The following is a 12,338-nucleotide window of genomic DNA, read 5'->3' on the forward strand; positions in this document are numbered from 1 at the left end:
CCAGTTCCATCTATGTGAAGATAAGTCAAAGGTCCTGCTCCACCCTGGCTGGCTTTTTTTGGAAGCATGGATGAGATGTTTCCTTTGAGTTGACCCTCCTCTTTGTAGACTCGATACTGGTTCAAGTCCATCTCGTGGGGTCTCTATGTCCTCCCTGAACAAGAGGACAGGTGACTCGCCATAGTTACAGGACATTTTGAGAGATGTTCCATAGTCCCCTGGAACTTAGTTGACCTTGGAGGGCAAGGAGCAAAAACTGTCCTTTAAGACCCTCTGACCACATTAGTATAGGCCAAGCCTAGAACTCCCTGTTTCTTTCAGCATATTTGGAAAAATGCATAATTTTATATTCATTCCACACCACTTAAGGAAACACAGTCCTTCCTAGCAGCCACTCCCCATTCCTTCAAGCCCTCAACCATAGAAAGCCAACATGCCCTTTATAGCTACCAATTGTGGACATTTCGAGCATACTGAAATTATGAAGAGTGCAGATTTGTGTGGTTGTCTTATTAATAGCATAATGTTTCTAAGATTCCTCTGTTTTGCAGCATGTTTCTGTACTTACTTTTGTTGTGGTATCACCTATGTTAGCTGGTATGAATAACTCTGATAGGAAGACTTGTGTACAAGTTTTTTTTCTTACAGACACATACTTTCATTACTCTTGGAGTGGAATTACTAGGAGATATAATTCATCTTTGAGAATGAGGAGAAAAACTTCCGGACATTTTCAATGTGGGTGTGCAGTTGTGCATCCCTACCATCAATGTGTCGATGTTCCAATTTTTGTACATCTTTGTTAACATTCACTATTGTCCATCTTATGTCATCATCATCCTTAACATCGTCATCATCATCATCATCATCATCATCATCACTTTAGCTATTCTGTTAGCTGTGAAGTAGCATTCACTTGTGGTCTTCATTCATATCCCTAATGACTAATGATTTTGCACTTTTTCAAGTGCATTATTTGAAAATATATTATCTGATTTGTTGGCTGATTTTTCACTTTCTTTTTAAAAAATGTTTTATTTATTATTTCCATTTTGTATGTATCAGTGTTTGGCCCACATGTGTGTAACTGTACCTGTGTCATGCAATGCCCATGGAGTTCAGAAGGGGGCATCAGACCCCCTGGAAATGGAGTTGAACAGTTGTCAGCCACCATGTGGATGCTGGGATTCAAAGGGTTCTCTGCAAGAGCAGCCAGTGCTCTTAACCACTGAGCCATCTCTACAGCCTGATTTTTCACTTTCTAATGGTATCTTTGAAACAAGAGTCTTTTTCATTTTGCTATACAATATACTTTTTTCCTCTACCTTGTACTATATGTCATTTTTTTCTTTTTTTTGGTCTTTTTGAGACAGGGTCTCCTTGTAGCCCAGCTGTCCTATAGCTCACTATGTAGACCAGGCTGGCCTTGAACTCACAAAGATCTGTCTGCCTCTGCCTCCCAAGTGCTGGGATTAAAGGTGTGTGCCACCATGCCTGACCCAGTCATTTTTAGAAACATTTTTAAAATTAAATTTTTGTGATTTTCATGCAATATAATTTGATGGATTTTATATCCCTTCCATAGCCATACATCCCCTTATTGTATCCCCAAAAGATATGCTAGTATATTTATATAAGGTTTATAGAGTCCCCAATTGTCCTTCAGTGTGGGTCTCACTGGAGCCTGGTTAACTTACTAAGACTCCCATCCTTGAAAGAGACTATCTCTCCTTCTCCCAGCAGCCAATTCCTTAGTTTGGGTTTTTCTTACCCACTTACTCATGTCTATGCTGGGACTTTGTCTGGTTTGAGCTTGTATGGGACTTGTACATGCTGTCACCATTGCTGTAAGTTCCAGCTGTCTGGAAACTTGTTTCCTTGTGATCATCTACCACCTCAGGCTTTTTACAATCTTTCCAACCCCTCTTCTGCAATGATCCCTGAGCTTTGGGAGGCAGAAGTTTGATATAGGTGCCCTATTCAGGCTAAGTACTCTGTAGCCCCTTGTTCTCTGCATGTTGGCCAGTTGTGGGTTTCTGTGTCTTTCCTCATTTGCTGTATAAGGAATCTTCTCTGGTGAAAGTTGAGAGATGCATTCATCTTTTTTCCTAACTTTATTAAAATACTGAGTTTCACATGTATATTTTTGTCTCCCCGCCATTTCTGTGTCCAACCACCACTAATACTACAGCCTATCATAACCTTAAAACCAATTCCAAGGGTGGAGTTCCATCCTTAGAAACAAAACAGGCATTTTAGACAAAACAATTGTCACTGAAACCTGGACAACATTTATTAAACACGGTAGGGGAAGTTCTCACTTTGCATCATAAAAAGGACACTGGATATCAATTGAAGTAAGACATAATATTTCAAGTGATTTGAATGTGTTTTCTTAAAGAGACTTCCTCCACTGCCAGACATCTTGAATAGCCTCCTGGTCAGTCATCCAGAAGCAATTCTTCACATAACTCATGAACTTGGCTTTCACTTTGGAAGAAAACCACCTTTTTCTGTATTTGCTTGCATTTTTGCTTTAATGTCTTCTACAGAAGTAGGTCCTTTCGGTGTTTTAGGAGTTTTTCCATGTTTTTTGAAAGCTTCTTGACCTTTTGATCTTGGTGTTGATGGTTTTAAGTCTTTTGCATTCTGGTTTGACTTTTGTGTATTTTTGGCTGGGGTATCTCAGACATATTTCTTCACTGAAGTTTTTTCTTCAGTTTCCTCCTCCTCGTATCTTCTCCACCATCTTTATCTTTAACATCTTCATCTTCATCACTGCCCTCCTTCTCCTCATCTTCATCTTCATCATTGTCCTCATTATCTTCATCAGCAAGTTTTATTTTTTTCTGTGGAACCTTGCCACCACCTCCAGGGGCAGAGCCCTTTCCAGATATACTTAAGAGTTATATATCCTCCTCCCCATCCCCTTCTCCAGCTTCTGACTCTGCATCTTCCTCCACAGCTACTAGGTGCAGTCCACTAATTTGTACAGGCCCTGAACCACATTCAACCTTAAGACAACAATGTAATTTCAAATTCCCCAAGGGAAACTGTTGGTTGTACAGATATTTTCAAAGTGCCAGTGTTACTTTAATTGGACTGCCTTCATAATTCATTGTCTTTGCCTCAACGATATATAACTCATCTTTTGTACCGGTTCCTAAGCTGACCATTCTTAATGATAACAAGTGTTCATTTTCATCATTATCCACCTTAAAGTGAGAGTCTTTGTCAACATTTTGTTCACAGCTGAAAAGATAGTTCTGAGGCCTCAGAGGGCTCATGTCCATGTCCATAGAGTCTTCCATGAGGCGGAAGCTCTCACTTCACCATGAGAGAGGCTGGACAGAGATAACTGAATACCACTCCTCACAACAGACTCACAGGATGGAATCACACCAGGGAGCATTAATCTTTGAGTATTAAAATAAATCATTAGGAGTCAGTTTAACATGACAACTGTTTAGTAGAAAACTAGTATTAAGCTCTCCCCTATGTCCTGTGACCTGTCTAGCCTTAAATTCCCAAGCCTGTTTTCAATGTTAAATATGGGTTCAATCCTATGAAGTGGACCTTAAATCCCATTAAATTTTAAAGTTTAAAAAATTTATGACAGAAACTTTGCTTTTTATGTTGGGGACGGGGGAGGCCTCTGTTATTTACAGATTCTTGTCTTGGGAGGACTGACCTCTGTAATGGACTCCTACCTCCTCTGAGGCCCACCTGTGGTCCTCACTCCACACATGGTCCAGGGTAGCCAGGCCTTGATGTTGGGCCTCTCCCATAACTAGGCACAAAGAGGTTTTCCATTATTTTTCCATTACTCTTCTACAGACCTAGTGTAACTTCATCCATGTCATAAATGAACTTCTAGAGATAAAAATAACAGTCTTAGAAGTTAAAAAAAAGAAATAGAAAATACTGTTGTAACAAACTGATATAATCCTCAAACTAAAGATATGTAGTTATATATTAGGATATGAATTCTAAATTCTGTATTCTTCCTATAATTTTTTAAATATTGTTTACTGACAAAACTGTACTACCAAGCTTCAACAGTAATGTGAAATTTGTCACTTCCTATAATGTGAGTTTTCCCTTCACTCCATGTTCTAGTTTCTTTTCAATTGCTGTGACAAAGCACTCTTGACCAATACCAACTTGGGGAGGAAAGGGTTTATTTTAGCTTACACTTCCTAGATCACAGTTCATCACAGAGGGAGCCCAAGATAGGAACACAGGGCAGGTACCTGGAGGCAGGAGCTGGAGCATAGGCCATAGGGGAACACTGCTTACTGGCTTGCTTCCCTGGCTCATTCTTAGTCTGCTTTATTTTTTTTTCAGCCTGCTTTCTTATACAACACAGAACAGCCTACCCAAGGTGGCACCCACAGTGGGCTGGGCCCTCCCATATCACTCAGAAATCAAGAAAATACTCCACGGACATGGCCACAGGCCAGTGCAATTGAGGTTCCCTCTACCCAGATGTGTCAAGTTGACAACTAAAGCTATCCAGCACGACTGACTCCTTGTCAACTTGACACACAAAAATGTCATTATGAAACCATAATCTTTCCGTTTCTTGTCCTAGGAGATGATAGCAATATCACAACACAAGGCAGTACACCTTTAAAAGTTGCATAGTCCTTAAAAAAATCCAAACATTTGGGGCTGGAGAGATGGCTCACTGATTAAAAACACTGGCTGTTCTTGAAGAAGACCCGGGTTCAAATCCCAGCACCCACATGGTGGCTAACTGTCGTTTAAAAATCCAAACACTTAAAAGTTCACAGTCTCTTTTAAAGTCTCTCAACCATGGGCTCCTATAAATTCCAAAATAAGTACTGTCTTATTTCAAAAGGAAAGAATAGGGCACACCTAAGCAAAACCTAATCCAGCAAAGAAGTTCAAGGCTGGACATCTGGGATTCACTCACAGCCTTCTGGGCTGCAAAAGGTTTCAACAGCTCCACTTCTCTGATTCTTCCATCTACAGCATACATAGCTTATCTTGCAGGCCCAGGGTGGCTCCTTTCCACATGTGCTGCTGCCCTTGGTGGTCATCCCATGGTCCAGGCATCTCCAATAAAGCTGAAGTCTCCACTGACACTGAGGCTGCACCTTCACCAGTGGGCTCTTTTGGAGTCTTGGGGTGCAAAGCCTCAGGTTCTCTCCATGACCCCTTCAGGTCTTTACTGCAACTGAGGCTGCACTTTAAGCAATGTTTTTTCTTGGCCTCTCAGAGTGCCAAGCCTCACCTGCTCTCTGTGACCCCTTCATGCTTTCAACACGAAAACCTCACAGGAGACACCTACACATTTACCAAGTCCTGCCTCCCTCTTGAGATAGAGGCCCCGGCCCCCTCTAGACCGTAGCATCTGTATCCTAACCCTGAGGAAATATTTCCCAGCATATTTCACCACAGTGATGCTAGGCTCTTTTTACTTACAGCTGATTTTTCAGCCCTAGCTAACCAGCATCAATGTCTCAGTAAAGCGAAGTTTCTACTTCAGTGGTTCTGGTCTCTTCTTAATCACAAATGATTCTTCAGCCCCAGCTGACCAGAAGATACAGATTCTTTATACAAGATATCACACAAAAACAACCCTGATAGTCTCTGCTTCCCTTTGAAGCTTCACAAGTCAGGCATCCACTGTCCACAACTCTTTCAGCATAACTGTTTCAAGCATTATAGCAACAAACTTTAAGAACTCAATGGCTTTTCCAGTCCAAAATTCCAAACACTTCCACAATCCTCCCCAAAACACCAAGGTCAGGTCTGTCACAACAATACTCCATGATCCTGGTACCTATTTCAGTTCTAGTTTGTTTCTCCATTGCTGTGACAAAACACTCTGACTAACACCAACTTGAGTAGGAAAGGGTTTATTAGACTTATATCTCCTGTGTCACAATTCATCAGAGAGCCCAAGGGAGGAACTCAGGGCAGGAACCTTGAGGCAGGAGCTGGAGCATAGGCCATGTAGGAACACTGTTAACAGGTTTGCTTCCCTGGCCAATGCTCAGCCTGCTTTTTTTATACAATACAGAACAACCTGCCCAGGGATGACACCACCCACAGTGGGCTGTAGCTCCCACATCACTCAAAAATGGAGACTATAGTCCACAGACATGGCCACAGGCCAATCAATGGAGGCAATTCTCCAATTGAGGCTCCTTCTACCCAGGTGTGTCAAGTTGGCAACTAAAGCTATCCAGCACATTCCATTTCCCAAATTATCCAAATTATCCAAAGTCTTTCAGTATAATCACACTAGTTCTTAAAGAAAGCAACGCTAATAAAATACTTTTAAATTTTATTTATTCATATTTTATGTATATGAGTATTTTGTCTGCTTGTATGTAAGTGTACCTGTGTCATGGAATGCTCTTGGAGGCCAGAGAAGGGTATCAGATCTCCTGGAATTGGAATTATGAATGATTGTTAGGTGCCATGTGGGTGCTGGGAACCAAACCCAGGTCTACTGCAAGAGCAGCCAGTGCTCTTAACTTTGGGTCATCTCTCCAGCCCTAATGTGTATCATATTTTAAAAACCACTGCCTAAATCAGGGGCCTAGAGAGTGGCTCTTACATTCATTTCTATGAGTTCTACAGTGTTATCCTTACCCTTTGAACTAGATTTTACATATAGTATAGATAAAAGTCCAGATTCATTCTGTTTTATATGGAGATATCTACTTGTACCAGCATCAGTTTTTGAAAAGATTGTTTTGCTCTTGGATTCTTTTGCTTGCCTCACAAACACCCCCATTGACAATAAGGTAAAATTCTATGTCTAAACTCTCCATTCTTGTACATTGATGCTGTGTCCCAAACTGCCTGTTTTCTCCAAGGAGCAGAACCTGCTGTGGAGAATTGACTGTACAGGGACTTCTGGGAGCCATCTTGTGATAGAAGCTGCAAGCCGCCATGAATGCCAGGTGGCAACAGGCATGAAAAAAACGATGGCCCCGGCATTTCACCCATAAGGACATGAGAGGGGGCATTTACTGACCTGTGGCAAGACTGTGGGCCCAAGACGCATGGGTGAAAGTTAACGGAGACGGTGGGCAGGCACAGAAGTAATCTGGAATGGCAGGCCGAGCTGCACAGAGCTGGGTGCTGGGTGAGCCTTTCTATATAAGTCCCCTAATTTACCCCCACCCTACCCAAGGGCATAAGCCATAATAAATTCACATCAAAATATGATATATGGTTTGTCTGACCATGAAAGAGACCCTGAGAGGACTTGGGCAACAAAATTGGCACAGCTGGCAGGATGGCATTAAAAATGACAAACCACAGAAGTTTAGAAAAAGCTAGAGAGCTGATGGCAATGCTGATGTGGTTTTTAAAATGGATTATAAAATCTGTAACTAAAAAGAGGCCAGTCACGCAGAAGCATGGGCCAAAGCTATGTTGTAAATGTGGGTGTATGTTGAGGGTATGTGAAGACTTGCTAAAGGTTATCCAGAGGCTAGAAAAACTTTTACCAGCTTTGGACCCAAACAGAGCACCCAGAGAGTGTGGCCACTTTGCATAATAAAAGATGTGCCCTAGGCAGGGGAAGATAAAAAGGCTAGGGAGGTCCTGGCAGATCTAGTTACAGAGCTTGCCAAAGAAAAAAAAGCAGGACACTTTAATTTCCGTAAGGTCCAAGGACTCAGAGGAAAGACAAATAATAGCAAAATAGAAAATGACCTAAAAATAAAGTAGCTAAGGCTGCCCCTCAGATTCAACCCTTGATAGAAAAGGACAAAAAAAACTAACAGTGCTGTAGCTAGGAAATACTCCATGCTGGAATTACTAAAGTTAGGAAAAACTTACAAACAAGCAATCAGAGAGCCCCTATCCACATGGCTTGTGAGAGTATGGGAGCAAATGACATCAGTCTAAGTCCTTTAGAAGCTTCGCAGCTGAGTTATATAACCACCCATCTGTCCTTCTGATAAAAGCTGTTCAACCTAGGCCAATGCAGGGGGGAAGCAGTCCTTAATGAGATGGCTGGCTGAAGGCATTAAAGATACATGGTCATCACCAAGGGAGACTAACGTGATTAGCAGGGGCTGGAGGACTATAAAGGAAGGGCAGGAATCACTGAGAGAACTAGGTATGAAAAAAGCAATATGTGATGTCCAGTTCCCTGGACCAGATAAGACTGTGTTCACCAGAGATATGAAGGAAAGCTTAATTCAGACTGGGACCTCAAGAATGGTATGGAGTTTTAATGGTTTTACTAAGCCCTTTAATAGGACAGGATCTTTACAAAGTGAGAGAGGTTTAGTAGATCTAAGTGACTCTGACCAATGTGTGAAATGTGTCTGTAGAATAACAGAACACCCTACAAGAGATATAAAAAGACCAGGCAGAAGAAATGGTCCATTTGGGTTACTCAAAGACAAATGTGGGAAGACTTATGTCAAGCCCAAATTCCCAGAAAAAAAATTGAAAGAAAACCAAATTTGGTACTAAGGCATTTCTGGAAGCCTTTAAAACCAGAACAATTTACAAACATTCAAAGGATAAAAACTGTAGAAGGGGTGGTTTAGAATCCCCAAGAATTAAATAAGATGCAGTTCTCTTTTGATAAAGGCTAACTAGGGGTAGAAGCAGGTTTTCCCATCAAGTTCTCCCCCAGTAACCAGGTGTGGTCAATGATGAGATGACAGATATGGCTACAGTCAGGAGGCAGACCCAGGGCCTGCCGGACTCAGGCAACCAACAAGTGCAGTGGGGACAGTGTTAAGGTTCAGATAGCCCTGCCCCCTCACCAACAGGATCCCAAGGACTTCTCATGCTCCTGAGAAAAGGGAACCTAGCTGATAAGCACTTTGGTCTTTGAAATAAAGAGAAGCAGACTTTTCTCTACTGTTTGGCCAACACAGCAGGCTTCCCCTTTGATATCTAAAGAGGACAGGTTTTAACAGTCCTGCTCTCCCACTCCCCCCCCAACTTTAAAGGAAGCAGAAGTCTCACTTTTTAAAAGACCCCAGCTCAAGACCTGGGCAGGCATTTTTCCATGCCCGGAAGGGAATCTGTCCCATGTGTTCCTTTGCTAATAAACCCTATTTTGATGGAGTTTTAGCTGTACCTCAGTGCCTCATCATCCATTCGCTCGTTCTCTGCCAACTTTTTACCTATCAGACAGGAGAAACCCCCTGCCTCCTTACTCCAGTGGAGGGTCAGGCAATTGGAGCCAACACCTATAAGTGTATCAAGAATAAAAGAATACAAAGTGACTCCATGTAAAATACCCCAAGTGTGAAATGACTCCAAAGGGATAACTAAAAATGTTAAAGAGCTAACCAAATTAATGCCTCATACCCATGATATGGTATCTAACAAGGGTCTATGGGGGAAACAGTTAATACGAATGGACAAAAACAGTCCATGCTGTGTGAGACCTTGTCTATGATTGATTTAATATTTAATGTTCCTTTGAGTGTTTGGCAGATGTGAAACCCATTTGAAAGATACCTGAAGAAGCAAAGGCCAGTGATAGCTGTAAGATTCTTGGGAGTTTTGTGGTTGGGAAAGATGAAGACAGAGACTCCAAAACTATACAACTGTTAAGAAAATCTATAGTAACAGGGTGGGTTGCCCCCCTATGAGTGGTTGGTCAGAGAGAGATCCTAGAGGTCCTCAAATTCACCAAGGCTATTGCCACTAATGTCAGTTGTACACTAGAAAGTTTGGTAAGGCCATGTTGCTGAAGGTGCTGCATGTTGTGAGCATAGGAGAACAAGAGATAGAGCTGAGAATAAGCCAAAAAATTCCATGCCACTGGATGGATGACGTTCATATTGCCAGAAGGCGCTATGCAGATGGTTGGGAAAGAAAGGATCCCTATGATTCTACTCAACAATGGACATCACATGCTACACACTGTGGACATGCCAATCAACACCTTCAAGTACAATAATGGCTCAATCAACATACATACAACTGAAAAATTTCTAGTTGGATAAGGCCCACTCCTAGGGGTTGAACATACATCTGGTGCTGTAGAACAGGCCAATGCCTTGTGTCAAGAAAGGGTATGGGCCCTAGTGTGGAAGCCATCACAAGTATACTGTTTAATGAATATAGTACACCTACTGGGCTATCTTCTAGGCATTTATTTTTACATTCATGTTTGTTTAAATCTGTCTACTTCCTTCTATTTGTCTTTATAGTAGAAGAAACACCACTGAGCTAGATCAGTGGCCATGGCCTAAAGACAACTAACGGGGAGGCCTGAGAAATCACTATCTCGCCATGATACAAGAAAGATCGCCCTATATCTGTCACCCCCTCCAAGGCTCAGGAACCTTAGCAGATGATTGGGTAAGGAAGTTTGTAAGATTGGAGGAAAGGGGTGGAGTGTGTCCTAAATTTCCTCCAAGGGGAAGGGGCTGCTGTGGCAAATTGACTGCAGAGGGGCTTCTGGGAACCCCTTGTGATGGAAGCTGCAAGCTGCCACGAACGCATGGTGGAGGGCATGGAGGAAACAGATTGCCCCAGGTCTCACCTGCATGGGTGTGAGAGGGAGCATTTACTGACCTGGGGTGAGACTGTGGGCCCAAGATGCATGGGCAAACGTTAGTGGAGACTGTGGGCAGGTGTGGAAGAGATCTGGAACTGCAGGCCAAGCCACGTAGAGCTGCGTACCAGGTGTGCATTTCTATGTAATTCCCCCCATTTACCTCCTCCCTACCCAAGGGCATAAGCCATAATAAATTTACATAAAAATATATTATATGGTTTGTCTGATCAAGCAAGAGACCTGGAGAGAACTCGGGCAACAGATGTGTATGTGGTTTTCCTTATTCCAGCACCTCCCTGCCCTGATTATTGTCTTGAGATTTGTAATTGAAAGGGTGAATCTTTGAATCTGATAATCCTTTTCAAGATCACCTGACTATGTGGGCCACTTGCATTTCCATATGAATTTTTAAAAAATGATACATGGGTATGTTGTGGTTTTGATATAGAGCTTTCTTGGTTCTGTTTTTTGTGGTAGAAAGAAATGTATTGTTAGACTGTCAGTAAACATTTTTCTTACCTCAAAATATATTCACCCTTCATGGCTGTAGCCCTGAGGAAGCTGTCTGAGTTCCAGGTCCTGTGTGGCAATGACATTCAGCACTAGTGTAACTAGTGCAGCTTCAACCTCTGAAAATGTCCATTTCCTTGTCTAAAATGTGAAAATAGAACTTGTGACTAGGAGATGTTTTATCAGGTTATGGCAATAATGTTGCATAATAAAAGACCATGAAAAAGGAGGATTCACTGAATGAATGTTTGTGGCTGACGGGCATGTTTTCATGGGGGGGCAGTTTCATGTAAATGTTTGAAGTTGGGAGGGCAGTGAGATGTGAGGGTTATGGGTGGCAAGTGTAGTGAGGGGCTGGTCGGTGTGAGCAGTGAGGGGGCAAGGGTGCTCAGACTGATGGGTGCTGAGGGTCTGGAGGATGATGAGCTTGGTGGGTGGTGAGGGGGGTCAGGATAGTGAAGGTGGAGATGATGGTGAAAGTGTGAGTGTGGTAAGAATGATGACTGGTGAAGATAGAGAGTAGTGAGGGTAATGGGTTAAGTCAATGGTGAGGCTGGCAATGGTTACTGGTATTGAGACATACTGAGAATGATGAATGACCGTGGTGATGGTGGAGAGATTGACAGGGAAGAGTCCCGAGGGTGGTCCAGGGTGAGGGTGTTAGAAGCACTGAAGGTGGTGAAGGTGGTGAGGGTTTTGAGCATGAGGGTGGTCAGTGTGGTGAAGAGAATAGGTGTGGAGGAAAGGCAGGCTGATAAAGGTGTTGAAGGTGACAGGTTGTGACGTTGGTGATGATAGGTTAAAAATTGGGAGAGAGCGAGCGCAGATGGAGGAGGCAGCGAGGCACAGATGGAATTCTCAGCGGGATACAGCTTTATTTCGCATGGGACATGTTTCCCTCAGGGAAGGGAAAAATGTCAGGGAAGGGAAAGATGTCAGGGAAGGGTAGGGAAGGGAAAGATGTCAGGGAAGGGCAGGGAAGGGAAAGATGTCAGGGAAGGGTAGGGAAGGGAAAGATGTCAGGGAAGGGCAGGGAAGGGAAAGATGTCAGGGAAGGGTAGGGAAGGGAAAGATGTCAGGGAAGGGCAGGGAAGGGAAAGATGTCAGGGAAGGGTAGGGAAGGGAAAGATGTCAGGGAAGGGCAGGGAAGGGAAAGATGTCAGGGAAGGGTAGGGAAGGGAAAGATGTCAGGGAAGGGCAGGGAAGGGAAAGATGTCAGGGAAGGGTAGGGAAGGGAAAGATGTCAGGGAAGGGCAGGGAAGGGAAAGATCTCAGCAAAGGGCAGGGAAGGGAAAGATGT

The 12,338-nt window shown here is 43.0% G+C and overlaps 1 pseudogene; it reads right to left on the reverse strand.

Annotated features, from left to right (window-relative positions):
• Positions 1–2,395: 2,395 nt before the first annotated feature.
• Positions 2,396–3,311, reverse strand: LOC103726631 (annotated as a pseudogene).
• Between the last annotated feature and the right edge of the window lie 9,027 nt (positions 3,312–12,338).

Source organism: Nannospalax galili, unplaced genomic scaffold (assembly GCF_000622305.1).
Source record: "Nannospalax galili isolate Female #2095 unplaced genomic scaffold, S.galili_v1.0 scaffold1169, whole genome shotgun sequence".
Classification (NCBI taxonomy): Eukaryota; Metazoa; Chordata; class Mammalia; order Rodentia; family Spalacidae; genus Nannospalax; species Nannospalax galili.